We start from the raw sequence: 15,004 nt of genomic DNA, 5'->3' as shown, positions 1-15,004 counted from the left end.
TTGCCTGTCAGATGAGCAAAAATTTAAAAGGTTAAAATCCAGTCATGGAAAGAATGTAAGGAAAAGGGCATCATTCAGGATTGGCGAGAGTGCCAACTGGTACCTTATTAACAAATGCAGTCAATACCTACCAAAAGTTAAATTGTGCATAGCCTTTTACCTAGGAATTCCAATTCTAGGATACAGTCCATAGAAATACCTGGACAAGCAGGCAATAAACAGGTCATAATGATAACAACAACAGATAACACTTATTAAATGCTGAGGATAGCCTTGCTACTGTTCTAAGCACTTTAAAGACAAAGAAAGAAATGAACCCCACACCCACATAAAAGCTCACTATGTGCCAGGTACTTAAGCTCTTTACATGCTCTACCTTATTTAATCCTTACAACAACCCTCTAAAGTGAACTCTTTTATTATGCCCTTTTCCAGATAAGGAAATTACAGCATACTAAAGGGAAGTAACTCCCTCCAACTCACACAGCTAGTGGGTAGCAGAGTCCAGGATTTGAATCTAGACAGCCGATTTCAGACTCTGTGCCTGTAACAGCTTCGCTCTAATGTAGTGAATCACAGAACCTTCCCCAAAGCTCCTTGAGATGGGTTGTTTTTATCTTGCATCGTTTGGGGCCGGCGAGCAGGGCGAGCACGCACAGCCGTTTTCATGTTTGGTGGGAGACTGAACCCACCACCAACCACTATAGGAACCACAAAGGCCAGACACTCGCTTTCCCAGATCCCTGTGCAGCTGGGAGCAAGCACGTGACGGTCCCGGCCGGCCAGGCGTGCCACGGCCACAAAGAAGTAGGACGGCGGCGAGCGCGCCGTGCGTGATGCGGGATCCGGCGAGTGTGTGCGCGGCTGGCGGCGCCGCAGAAGCTTCCCGGGTCCCGCGTGCTGGTGGAGCCACGGCTGCCCGTGGAACGTGAGGGGCAGAGGCCGTGTTCTGACAGTGGGGTCTCGGACAGAGAAGGGCTCTCTGGCTGCTCCCGGCTGCCGTTCAACACCTCTGCCCCTGGGGCCTTAGGACTCAGTGGAGCCAATAGTGCTCTGCAGGTTGGGGTGATCCGTGAGGCTGGGGCAAGCAAGACCCAGAAGGAGAGTCCCCGGGGGTGGCCAGAAGACATGTTGAGGCTCAGCCCACGTCAGCGGGTAACAGCTCCTCTCTTGATAAATAGCCTTCTGTGGGCTTCTGGGTCCCAAGAGAAACTAAACATGGGACACTGGGTGACTTTGCGGCCCAAGCCCCTTCATGAACCGAGGATTAACCAACCCACTTAGTTGGCCCAGGATCTCGGGAGCTCCACGCTCCTCACCTCCAAGTACAGCTGCGTGAAGCTTGAGAACTTCCTGAAGGCCGAAAGAAACCACAAAATGCCCTGGTGTGCTCTCCAGCTTGCCCTGTCTTGCCAAAAGCATCTCCTTTCTCAGTCTGCTCCCCTGGCTTCGGAAGTCGGCTCCCCTGGCTTCAGGAAAGATATTGAGAACAAAAAACATTCGAGCTTGGATTACGGGTGGCTGGCTCTCCATAATACACCATCACCCGGCGCAAGTGGTCTAATAGGAGGTTAACAGCAAGAATTCGAGAACCAGACTGCCTGTGTCTGAATTCTGGTTCTACAGGTCCTAGCTGCATGAATTTGCACAAGTAACTGGACCTCCGTGTACCTCAGGTTCTGAATCTCTAAAAGAGATGATTTAAAAAAAAATTCTACCCTCATAGGTTGTTTTGAAAATTAAATGACTTAATGCATGTAAAGCTCTTCAAATAGCACTGAGGATGCACTAAGTGTTAAGTGTTAGTGTTCCGATTGCAGCAATAAAGCCCTTCTCAAGTTCTGGACATCTGTTGCACAAACCCACAACTGAACTGTACATTTAAAAATGGTTGAGATGGTAAATTTAATGTTACAGGTTCTTTACCACAATAAAAGAAGATGTTAGGGGCGCCTGGGTGGCTCAGCCGTTAAGCTTCTGCCTTCAGCTCAGGTCATGGCCCCAGGGTCCTGGGATCGAGCCCCTCATCGGGCTCCCTGCTCTGCGGGAAGCCTGCTTCTCCTTCTCCTTCTGCACTTGCTTGTGTTCCCTCTCTCTGTCAAATAAATAAATAAAATCTTTAAAAATAATAATAATAAAAGAAAATGTTATGAAACTTATGAAAACTGAAGTTTTTAAACATGGCATTTTGTTATGAAGATATTTGCTTTCAAAGACAACTAGCAGGGGCGCCTGGGTGGCTCAGTCGTTAAGCGTCTGCCTTCGGCTCAGGTCATGATCCCGGTGTCCTGGGATCGAGCCCTGCATCAAGCTCCCTGCTCAGCGGGAAGCCTGCTTCTCCCTTTCCCACTCCCCCTGCTTGTGTTCCCTCTCTCGCTTTGTCTCTCTCTGTCAAATAAATAAATAAAAAATCTAAAAAAAAAAAAGACAACTAGCAATTCTTTTCTTAACTTGCAGAAAATTAAATGCCTCTTTCTTTAAAAAAACATAACAATGCTTTCTGAGAGATAGTCCTGGCAGAGAGTGGAGGAGGAAAACCCTCCAGTAGGTAAAATTTCAAGTGGAATGTGTCATTGGTTCTGTTGAGAGAAGACATAGTCTGAGGATCTTTACTGATTCATGGGCAAGGCCAGTCTTTGGCCGGGTGGACAGATTTGGATAGAACAAAATCAGAGGACTAGGGACAGGGAGTTTAGGAAGGAGGTTTGTGCAGAGACCTCACAGGAGGGTCCCAGAATATAAGAATATTTGTGTCACTATGGCCCCTCATCATCATAAATAAGGTCCCCTCCCTGGAGGCTGCTTCTGGTGATCAGGTGGGTGAGGTCAACCTGCCTTGTGGATGTCATTCCATTTCCTCCCCAGACATGCCACGAATGAAGTGGCTGTGGCGGCAAGAACACAGGCTTCACATGGCCTTCGAAGGATGGACTGGCCCTTACCGTGTCTGACCCAGCGAGGGCTATTGCTGAAGTTCCACTTGACCTACAAAAGCTATCAAACCAGCCGCCACCTGCTGAAGGATGCTTATGTTAGGTCTCTTCAACAAGGAGGGGGCAGAAATTTGTTCTCTCTAGAAGGCAATTTCATATTTGGATTTATTTTCCCTGCTCCCATCCATTTGCCGCCACCACCATCTGTGGACATCCTGGATGGCTCGTACGTTCCCACGGTGGCCCGCACAACGTGGCTTCTGACAAAGCTCTCACTGCACAGTGACAGAGTGCCAGCAATGTCCAGCGTGTGAAGTGCCCTGCACATATTAACTCATCTAATCTTCCCGGCAACCATATTGAGCAACATACTATCATTAGCTCCATTTTACAGATAAGGAAATTGAGTCATAGAGAAATTTCAAAAATTGCCAAGTCAATAGTAGGTAAGTGAGTGGTGAGGCCTGCATTTGAATCGAGATGATTGGTCTAGAGCCCATGGTTTAACCACCACACAGACTCACGAGAGTCATGGATCTTATCATGTCCCTTATCCATCCCTCAGAAGCAGTTGGCCTGACAGGAGACTCATTTATGGCAAAACCTTCTAAGAATGGAGTGCTGCCCACAGAGAGCAGTTTATGTTCTCAACCAGCAGGCATTCTATGACATCATTTTTCTTTCAGCCAGAGTACACGATGGGCCCAGAAACCGAGAGAAGGGTGGGAGTTATGACCCATTCACAACATTTTTGCTTGCAGACCCATGACTCTGGGTTCCGCTGGGTTAGAGGTTTGGTATCCCAAGGAGATTTGCTTCTGCGAAGAGAAAGTTCCATTGAACTGGACCTTGGCACAGTGACCTCGCTATTTTGGGCTCTTAATGCCATCGAGCGAATAGGCAGAAAGGGGGACAAGATGTTAGCTGGGGTGACTGATCTTGATGATTTAGAGAAAATAAGGTTGCTGTCACACAACAGGGTGACGGAGGGAGATGGGTGCAAGCCAGGGGCACCCCAGGGATACCTTATACCACCATGTCTAATTGTGAAAGTCAGCAGAAGACTAAAGCAGTAGAAGTGAGATAACTGAGAATTCAGACCCTCCAGGAGTGAAGGTCTAAGTCACTCCGTAGGGAAAGAGTTCCGACCATCTTGAGTCCTGGTTGTATAACATAGTGATTTAGAGGCTGAGCTCTGGTTCCAACCGACCCGGATTTAATGCCAAGTGCTCACACATGCTGGCTGTGTACCTGTCTCTGCTTTAGTTTCCACACCTGTAAAATAGGGATAATAATGGTTCATACCTCAAACGTTATTTTGAGAATTGAGTAATACTTATAAAGCACTTAGGACAGGGTCTGGCATGTAGTAAACACTCTGTAAGTGTTAGCTATTATTAAGGCAAATGAATGAGAAGTAACAGGGGAAAGTCATAAAGACCAGCAACAGCCTCATGATCAGTTGGGAAAATGAGAACAGTACACACAAAAACTTGTACAGGAATGTTTATACTAGTTTTATTTGTAATGGCCACAAATAGAAAGGAACAATCCAGATGTCTTTCTGCGTTGGCATGATTAAACAAACTCTGGTATATCCACATCATGGTAAGTTTACTCAGCAACAAAAAGAAATCAACTATTGCACAGTGAAGAAAACCATCAACACAATGAAAAGGCAACCTATGGAATAAGAGAAAATATTTGCAAATCATCTGTGTGATAATGGGTGAATATCCAAAATATATAAAGAATGCATACAACTCAATAGCAAAAAACCCCCAAACAATCTGACTAAAAAATGGGCAGAGGACATAAGTGGACATTTTCCCAAAGAAGACACACAGAAAGCCAACAGGCACATGAAAAGCTACTCAACATCACTCATCCTCAGGGAAATGTAGATCAAAACCACAAGCAGATGTCACCTCACACCTGTCAGAATGGCTATTACCAAAAAGATGAACAATAACAACTCTTGGCGAGGATGTGGAGAAAAGGAAGCCCTTGTGCCCTGTGGGTGGGAATGTACGTTGGTGGATCCAGTATGGAAAACAGGATGGAGTTTCCTAAAAAAATTAAAAATAGAACTCCCCTATGATCATCTGGGTATTTATCTGAAGAAAATGAAAACACTAACTTGAAAAGATACACACACCCCTATGTTTATTGCAGCATTATTTACAATAGCCAAGACATGGAAGCAACCTAAGTGTCCCTCAGTGGAGGAATGGGTAAAGAAACTGTAGTGTGTGTACACACACACACACACACACACACACACACAGGAATATTATTCAGCCATAAAAAGAAGGAAATCTGGCCATTTGTGGCAACATGGAACACCTTGAGAGTGTTATGTTTTTTTAAATTTATTTAAGTTCAATTAATTAACATAGAGTGTATCATTACTTTCGGATGTAGAGGTCAGTGATTCATTAGTCTTATATAACACCCAGTGCTCATTACATCACATGCGCTCCTTAATGCCCATCACCCAGTTACCCCATCCCTCCACCCCATCCCCTCCAGCAACCCTCAGTTTGTTTCCTATAGTTAAGAGTCTCTCATGGTTTTTCTCCCTCTCTGATAACTTCCCATTCAGTTTTCCCTCCCTTCCCCTATGATCCTTTGTGCTGTTTCTTATATTCCACATATGAATGAAACCATATGATAACTGTCTTTCTCTGACTGACTTATTTCACTTACCATAATCCCTTCTAGTTCCATCCATGTCATTGCAAGTGGCAAGATTTCTTTTTTTTTGATGCCTGAGTAATATTCCAGTGTATATATACACCACATCTTCTTTATCCATTCATCTGTTGATGGACATCTTGGCTCTTTCCACAGTTTGGCTATTGTGGACATTGCTGCTATAAACATCAGGGTGCAGGTGCCCCTTCTGATCACTACATTTGTATCTTTGGGGTGAATACCCAGTAGTGCAATTGCTGGGTCATAGGGTAGCTCTATTTTCAACTCTTTGAGGAACCTCCGTATTGTTTTCCAGAGTGGCTATACCAGCTTGCATTCCCACCAACAGTGTAAGAGGGTTCCCCTTTCTCGGCATTCTTGTTAAGGGTGTTATGTTAAGTGAAATAAGTCAGATAGAGAAAGACAAATCTTACCTATATGTGAAATTAAAAAAAACAACTCAGAACAGAGAACAGATTGATAGTTGCCAGAGGAGAGGAGTATGGAGGGTGGGGAAAATCAGTGCAGCAGGTGAAAAGGTATAAATTTCCAGTTATAAAGTAAATAAGTCATAGGGATGTAATGTACACAATAGTGATCACAGATAATAACATAGTATTACGTATTTAAAAGTAGCTAAGACAGTAGATTAGAAGTTCTCATCACAATAAAGAAAAATTTGGTGGTGATGATGTTAACTAGACTTATTGTGGTGGTCATTTGTAATATATGCAAATACCAAATCATTGTGCTGTACACCTGAAACTAAATTAATGTCGTATGTCAATTATATTTCAATTTTTAAAAAATGAACTATTATTTACACATGACAGCCTGGATGATTCTCCAGAGATGCTGAGTGAAAAAAGCCTATCACAAAAATTTATATACTGTATGATTCAGTTCACATAACATTCTTTTTTTTTTTTTGACAGAGACACAGCAAGAGAGGGAACACAAGCAGGGGGAGTGGGAGAGGGAGAAGCAGGCTCTTCGCTGATCGGGAGCTGGATGCAGGGCTCGATCCCAGGACCCTGAGATCATGACCTGAGCTGAAGGCAGATGCTTAACCGACTAGCCACTCAGGTGCCGCCAAAACAGTAGACATTTCATTAAGAGCATGGTTAAATAATTTGGAATATATCTGTGCTGTGGAATATAAAGAAAGCAGACCGTCCATCTTGGCACAGGACAGTCAAGATATTTGGGCAAAAAGCAGGCTGCCAATTGCCAAACTGTATGTATAATATGATTCTATTTTCAAAAGAACAAAAAACAAAACTCTTTGTTTGCCTGTGGATAAAAACAGTCTGGAAAGACATGACAAAATGTAAAGGAAGTTTACTTCTTGGGAAAAGAGTGAAATTAGATAGTATTTACTTTGTATATTTATTTGTGTATACTTTGTATGTAGCATTTTATTATTGTTGTTGTTATTTACAGTAAACAGGTACTGTTTATATACTTTGTAAAACTCATTTTTGGGCCCAAGTGGGCTTAAAGAGGAACTATTTCATAAAGTTTAGAGAGTACTATCTCGAGGTCAGGGACCCTAAAAAAGAGGGTGACATAGAAGAGAACAGTCATTGAAAAAAAGCCTGGCAATTAGAACACAAATGGTCTTAGAATGAAAATAGTAAGACATCAAAAAAGACTAATGTGGCTTCAGAAACAAGTTCTCTGATTTAGGATTTTTCAAGGGCTTGTTCCAAACATGAAGGGAGGAGGGCTGAAGTTCTCCCCCTTGCCCTCCAACATCTTTGCTTCCTCTCAGATCATTTTTACTTTTTATTTTTTTTTAGAGGGGTTGGGAGGGGCAGAGGGAGAGAGAGAATCCCAAGCAGGCTCCATGCCCAGGGCCCAATGTGGGGCTCGATTTCACAACTGTGAGATCAGGACCTGAGCTGAAAGCAAGAGTCGAAGACTTAACTGACTGAGTGGCCCAGGCACCCCAGATCACTTTTATTTTATTTTTATTTATTTATTTATTTAGTTTTCCTCTCAGATCACTTTTTTTTTTTAAATTTTTTTATTGTTATGTTAATCCCCATACATTACATCATTAGTTTTAGATATTCAGATCACTTTTAAAACAGCTTTATTGAGATATAATTCACATACCATAAAATTCACCCATTTAAAGGGTTGAGTTCAGTGGTTTTCAGTATATTCAGTTATGCAACCATCAACACAGTCTAATTTTAGAATATCTTCATAATCTCAAAAAAACAAGAGACAACCCTAGTATTCATTAGTGGCCACTTTCCATTCCCCACCCCCAGCCCTAGGCAACCACTAATCTATAGATTTGCCTTTCCTGGGCATTTTATATAAATGGAATCATACAATATGTGGCTTTTTGTATCTGGTTTGCTTCATTTAGCGTGATATTTTCAAAGTCTACCCATGTTGTAGCATGTGTCGTACTTCATTCCATTTCATGGCCAAATAATAATCCATTTTATGGATATACCACATTTTGTTTATCCATTCGTCAGTTGATTGACATATGGGTTGTTTCCATCTTTTGGGGTACTATGAATATGTGTGTACCAGTTTTCCTGTGACGTATGTTCTCTTTTCTCTTGGGTATATGCCTAGGAGAGGTGAGAGAACTTTTTCTGTTGGATTAAAGAGAAGGATTTCTTTCTCCTTTATGCTGGAGGATTTCCTCAAATATCTAGTGATCCCTGGTGATCCTGTTTCTATCTAAATCTGAATTTTCACCACCCCCACCGCAGCCCAGCCTTTCAAGGTACCCAATGCCTCCAAATCCTAAGATTTTTCAAGATGACAGGGTGTGAAGACATCTTTACTTTACCATCCTAAAACCAAAAGTCTCATGAATACATTAAAAATTAAGTACACAAGTAATTACTGTATCCATTCTTTTTTATTATTTATTTTTTAAAAGATTTTATTTGTTTATTTGAGAGAGAGAGAAAGAGAGAGGACAAGTCTGGGGAGGGAGGGGCAGAGGGAGAGGGAGAAGCAGACACCCTGCTGAACAGGGAGCCCAACGCAGGGCTCTGACGCAGGGCTCTGACGCAGGGCTCGATCCCAGGACCCCAGGATCTGATCTGAGCTGAAGACAGACGCTTAACGGACTGAGCCACCCAGGCGCCCCTATATCCATTCTTAAAAAAAAAAATTGTAAAACTAAAATCCCATTATAACTTCTCCCAAAACCATTTCCCTCTCAGGGACCAAGTTACTCCCCTCACCCCAGCAAAAAGCATATTTCCTCTTTTAATTCCATTTCAATTGGCAGATTTTCTTGATTTTTTTTTATTGTTAGGAAATTTTTCAGAGGTTCCTTGAATTTTTCCTAAGTAAGATTACATAAAACTCACTTTCAATCACCATCATGAGTCCATTAGCCTTATATTTATATATGTATTATTTTGTGCATTTAAATTATTAGGAATGGTATCATATCATTTGTATCATTCCGAAGTTTGCCCTTTTCACTCAACAATGTGTTACATGTTAGTTTTTTTCTTTTTAGCTTCCTAAATAAATGTAATATATTGCATTTTATTTATTCATTCCCCTTTTGACGGGCATTTAAGACTGTTTTTAATTTTTTGCACTTGCAAGTAATATTCAAATGAACATTCTTAAACCTGTTTTCTTGAACGTGGGTGTCTCTTGCTCATAGATTCACTGGGTCATTTAGCATGTATATTTTTCATTTTTATTAGATGCTGTCAAATCATTTTCAAAGTGCCTGTTTCAGTGCATACTCCCATCAGCAGTCTTAAAAGTTTCTTTTCTGGGGCACCTGGGTGGCTCAGTCGTTAAGCATCTGCCTTCGGCTCAGGTCATGATCCCAGGGTCCTGGGATCGAGCCCCACATCGGGCTCCCTGCTTGGTGGAAAGCCTGCTTCTCCCTCTCCCACTCCCCCTGCTTGTGTTCCCTCTCTCACTGTGTCTCTCTCTGTCAAATAAATAAATAAAATCTTAAAAAAAATAAATAATAAAAGTTTCTTTTCCCAAATCTTCTCCAATACTTGATATTGCCAAATAACTACTTTTTGATATTATTGATGAAAAAATGTACCTCAATGTTTTAACTTGCATTTTGTGTTCATTAGTGAAGCAAGGATCTTTTCAATTTTATTGATCATGTGGATTTCTTTCCTGTACATTGTTGTTTATATTATTTGCTCATTTTCTTGGGATTGGTTGTTTTTCTTATAGATATGTAAAAGTGTTCTGAATTTTAGTCCATTAGAGATGATGTATTTGTTTCTCTGTCAGTTATAATTTTACTTTTTTTTTTTTTAGAGAGGGAGAGGGGGAGGAGGGACAGAGGGGGAAAGAGAATCTAGAGCAGAATCCACGACTCCATCTCACAATCCTGAGATCATGACCTGTGCCAAAATCAAGAGTCAGATGCTTAACTGGCTGAGCCACCCAGGTACCCCATAATTTTACTTTGTAATGGTATCTTGGATGATAACATTTTTAAAAATTTTGATGTTATCAAATTGATCAATCATTTCCTTTGTGGGTTGAATCATGTTTTAGGAATGTATTTAATATTGTAAAAATATTAATTCTCCCAAATTTTATATATATTTTATATATTATATTAAATATATATTTAATGTAATTTTAATTAGAATCCCAATACAGTTTCATGGGGTTTTAAAAAAAGATTTTATTTATTTATTTATTTTAGAGAGAGAGAGAAAGAGCACAAATGGGGAGAGGGAGAGTATCTCAAGCTCAACACGGGGCTCAAACCCACGACCCTGAAATCACCTGAGCAGAAACCAAGAGTCAGATGCTTAACCGACTGAGCCACTCGGGTGACCCCGATTTGGTGGTTTTTTTTTTTTTTAATTGGATAAAATGATCCTAAAGGAAGAATAAATACCCAGGAAGACAGACAACAGATTAATATCCACATTATATGAAAAGCTCTTATAAATTGTTAAGGAAAAGTCATGCAATCTAATCTAATAGAAGAATGGACAGACTATAATATAAAGAGACAATGCAGAGAGGAGAAAATTCTCTGCCAAAAAATATGAAAAGATGCTTACATTCACAGATAGTCCAGGAAATACAACTTAAAGATGAGATGCCACCCTCCACCTTGTCAGACAGACAAAATATGGGAAAGAGTTATTACAGCTGTTGCTAGCAGGGATATGGGGAAAGGATACTTTCACCTTTAACTTTTTTTTTAAGATTTTTATTTATTTATTTGACAGAGAGAGAGAGAGAGACAGCCAGAGAGGGAACACAAGCAGAGGGAGTGGGGGAGGGAAAACAGGCTTCCCGCTGAGCAGGGAGCCCGATGTGGGGCTCGATCCCAGGACCCTGGGATCATGACCTGAGCTGAAGGCAGACGCTTAATGACTGAGACACCCAGGCGCCCCTAACCTTTAACTTTTAATAGAAGGTAATGAACTAATTTATATACCGGAAAAAAATTTTTTTATCTTTATTCTATACCTCTCATTACACAATTTTGTCTAGATTTATGGTTTACTTTAATTTTAATCCAGACTCAATGTATGAGTTCACATAATAATTCTATTCCTCATTATTTTTATGCTCATCTGAACAGCAGTCTATATTTTAATTATGTTTTAATATCATGTCCATTTAGTCTTTTGGATTTTGTATATGGGCAATCATATTGCCTAGCCACAATTTTTTTCTTCCTCTTTCTCAACTCCTATGTCTCATTTCTTTTTCTTCCCTCCCTTCCTCTTACTCCTCCCTCCCTTCCTTCCTTCCATCCGTCTTATTTATGAGGCAAGGATTGCCAGTCCATCAGATGCAGTAATAATGGTCTTCTTCATCTTGTTCTTTACTTTAATGAGATTATGGGACAACATCTAAAGTTTTACCACTAACTAATATCTGTTGTAGGATTTTTGGTGGATATCCTTAGTCAGGTTAAAGAAACTCCCCTCTCTGCCTTCTTCATTAAAGGTTTTTTATAGGGGCACCTGGGTGGCTGAGTCAATAAGCGTCTGCCTTCGGCTCAGGTCATGATCCCAGGGTCCTGGGATCGAGCCCTGCATCGGGCTCCCTGCTCTGAGGGAAGCCTATTTTCCCTCTCCCACTCCCCCTGCTGTGTTCCCTCTCTCGCTGTGTCTCTTTCTGTCAAATAAATAAAATCTTTAAAAAAATAATAAAAAAATAAGATTTTTATATTCTTTTCATGGATGGCTATTAAATATTATAAAATTCTCTTCCTGCTTCCCCTGAAATAAGTATATATTCTCTCTTCTTTAATCTGGTGAGTTACATTGATAAATTTCTTAATGGTGAATTAACCTTGAAGTCTTGAGATAAACCCTACTTAGTCATGTTGTATTATTTAATACACTGTTGGATTCAATCTGCTAATATTTTATTGTTTTTGCAAATATGTTTAAAAAGCCTAAACTCTTCTTATACTCTCCTTGCCTCATGTCCCAGTGACTTTGGCCTAGAGATATAAAATTTGACTCTAATCTGCTCTATTAACTCAATGTATTGACAATGACTCTCAAGTATAATTTTGGCAGGAAGCATGTGAGAATTACCCTTCTCATCTTCAATCTGTTTTTGTTTGATTTAGGAGGGGTTAGGTAAAAATCTAAATACCCATAATCAGACAGGGTTCGTTGGCCTGAGAGGGGTGTGAGGGTTGAGCATGAGACTTCCTCTACCCCTTCTAGAACCTGGGAGCACACAGTTCAGTAAATGCTTAAAGGCTAGATGTAAGTGTAATGAGAAAACAGCCATTTTGAGTTGCTGCTTTGGCATTTCACAATATGACAACCCCGCTCACGCCCAGAGTCTGGGCATTTAGATAAGGACCCGAGTTTAGGATTCCACCCCAAGTTCCTCCTGTGCTTTTCCTGGGGCACCTTTTATTTACTTACTTACTTATTTATTTATACATATTATATATATATATATTTTAAAGAAAGGGAGGGGGGAGGGGCAGAGGAAGAGGGAGGGAGAGAATCTTAAGCAGTCTCCATGCCCAGGGCAGAGCCCAATGCAGGGCTGAGGGGCTCGATCTCATGACCCCAAGATTATGACCTGAGCCAGAATCAAGAGTCAGATGCTTAACCGACTGAGCCACCCAGATGCCCCCAGGGCACCTTTTAAAATAACCACTTAGCGGTGAACGCCCGAAATGTTAGTGGCCTCTGCCCCAACCTCTATATAAGTAATAGGTGCTTGCTACCTTGCTGTCTACCTCCTGCTCACTGATGACCTGGGACAGAGGACTGCCTTCCTCTTAGCTTATAATATTTCTTGTGACTTTAATTCCTCCGTGTGCATGTACTGATGCTGTGCCTTCAACCAAAACGACCCCGGGGTTTTCATTTCCCCAGAGCGGGAGGTTGAATGCTGAGGAAGCTGCCTGCCCACCCCTTGTGGGTGTCTTGTGCCCTCTCACTCAGCGGGTGATAACCAGCATATTCTTAATTTAATACATCAGCTACAGACCCTCAACACAAAGAGGAACAGAGGGAATAGTAATGGATGTGTAAACGGTTGATTTTTCTTCTGGGCACTCCTGGCTCTGAGCTTTCACAGTATGAGAGGCACGCAGATTAGGATGGGTCAGGTCAAGCGGTTCAGGCGAGAGCATGTGTTGTGGACCTTTACTTGTTCTTTGGAACTTAAGGACTCTAACTGGTCATTGCAACTACAAAGAAATACTTATTTACATTTATCTTTTATCAGCCACTCTATTAAATTCTCTAAAAATTCTTGTAGTTTTTAATCTCTTGGGATTTCTACAAGTACAATCATATCTGCAAGTATAAATGATTTTATTTCATCTTCTCAAATATTTATGCCACTTTTTCCACTTTCTTGTCTTATCCCTTCAGCTGCAAGCTCCATGAAGGCAAGGATTTCATTCATTGCTTTATATAGACTGTTGTGTACAAAACAGTTCATAGCAAATACTCAACATTTACCAAAATAATAAATAAATCAGATGAAATCTTCAAAATAATGTTGAATATTTATGGTAACAGCAAGCTTCCCTGTGTAGTTCCTGATTTGAATACTTCAGTAATTAGTATGTTTGTTGTTGGCTTTTGGCAAATAAGAATTACTATGTTTAGGACTTCTATTTATATTCCTATTTTGCATATAGTTTTACTTGGAATGGCTGTTGATTTTCAGAAAGTGCTTCTGTGGGGGCATCTACTGATACAATCATATGGGCTCTCTCTCCCTTTATTAATACAATGAATTATGTTGACAAAATTAGTAAAAAGTAATAACTTAAAGTCCACAATCTATATGACAAAAAAGATGAACAATTACTTTAAAGATTAATAAATTACTGTATGGAAAGGTAAACCTTATTTCTAGATGGGAAAATTTAATATAAATATGTCAATCTTTCCCAAATTAGTAAGTAATTATTTTCCATTAAAAATCCCAATGGATGGGGCACCTGGGTGGCTCAGTTGGTTAAGTGTCTGCCTTCGGCTCAGGTCATGATCCCAAAGTCCTGGCATCGAGCCCCGCATCAGGCCCCCTGCTCAGTGGGGACCCTGCTTCTCCTTCTCTCTCTGCCCCTCCACCCAACTCGTGCTCTCTCTCAAATAAATTAAATCTTTAAAAAAAAAAGAATCCCAGGGCGCCTGGGTGGCTCACTCATTAGGCGTCTGCCTTCGGCTCGTGTCATGATCCCAGGATCCTGAATCGAGCCCCTCGTCAGGCTCTATGCTCGGCGGAAAGCCTGCTTCTCCCTCTCCCACTCCCCCTGCTTGTGTTCCCTCTCTCGCTATCTCTCTCTCTGTCAAATAAATAAATAAAATCTTTAAAAAAAAAATAAAAAGAATCCCAATGGATTTGAAGAAATTAAAGTTCACGTGGAGGAATAAATGTATAAGAATTGCCAAGAAAGTTCTAAAAACTTTCTTGGTGGGTTATTGCCTTACTTAATGTTAAAACTTCTTACAACATAACTGTGCAATGGTTCACTAGAATGACACTTACAAGCAGATTTAAGTACATGTAAGGACTTACTATTTGACAAAGGTAGACAGAAGAAAAGGATGTTTGCTTGTACATGGTGGGCATCTGTGGGCATACCTGTGTATTGATCTGGAAGAAAATAAAGTTAGATACATTATCTCTAATCACATACAAAAACAAAACTCAGAGAATAAAGATCCAAACTTTAGAAAGTGAAGCAGGGACGCCTGGGTGGCTCAGTCGGTTGAGCATCTGACTCTTGATTTGGGCTCAGTTCCTGATCTTAGGGTGATGAGATCCAGCCCAGCATCGAGCTCCGTGCTCAGCACGGAGACTGCTTGAGACTCTCCCTCTCCTTCTTCCTCTTGTTTATGCTCTTTCTCTAAAATAAATAAACCTTAAAAAAA

The sequence above is a fragment of the Phoca vitulina genome, unplaced genomic scaffold (assembly GCF_004348235.1).
Source record: "Phoca vitulina isolate PV1807 unplaced genomic scaffold, GSC_HSeal_1.0 scaffold96, whole genome shotgun sequence".
NCBI classification, from domain to species: domain Eukaryota; kingdom Metazoa; phylum Chordata; class Mammalia; order Carnivora; family Phocidae; genus Phoca; species Phoca vitulina.
The sequence above is the reverse complement of the archived record's forward strand: the minus strand, read 5'-3'. Positions refer to the sequence as shown.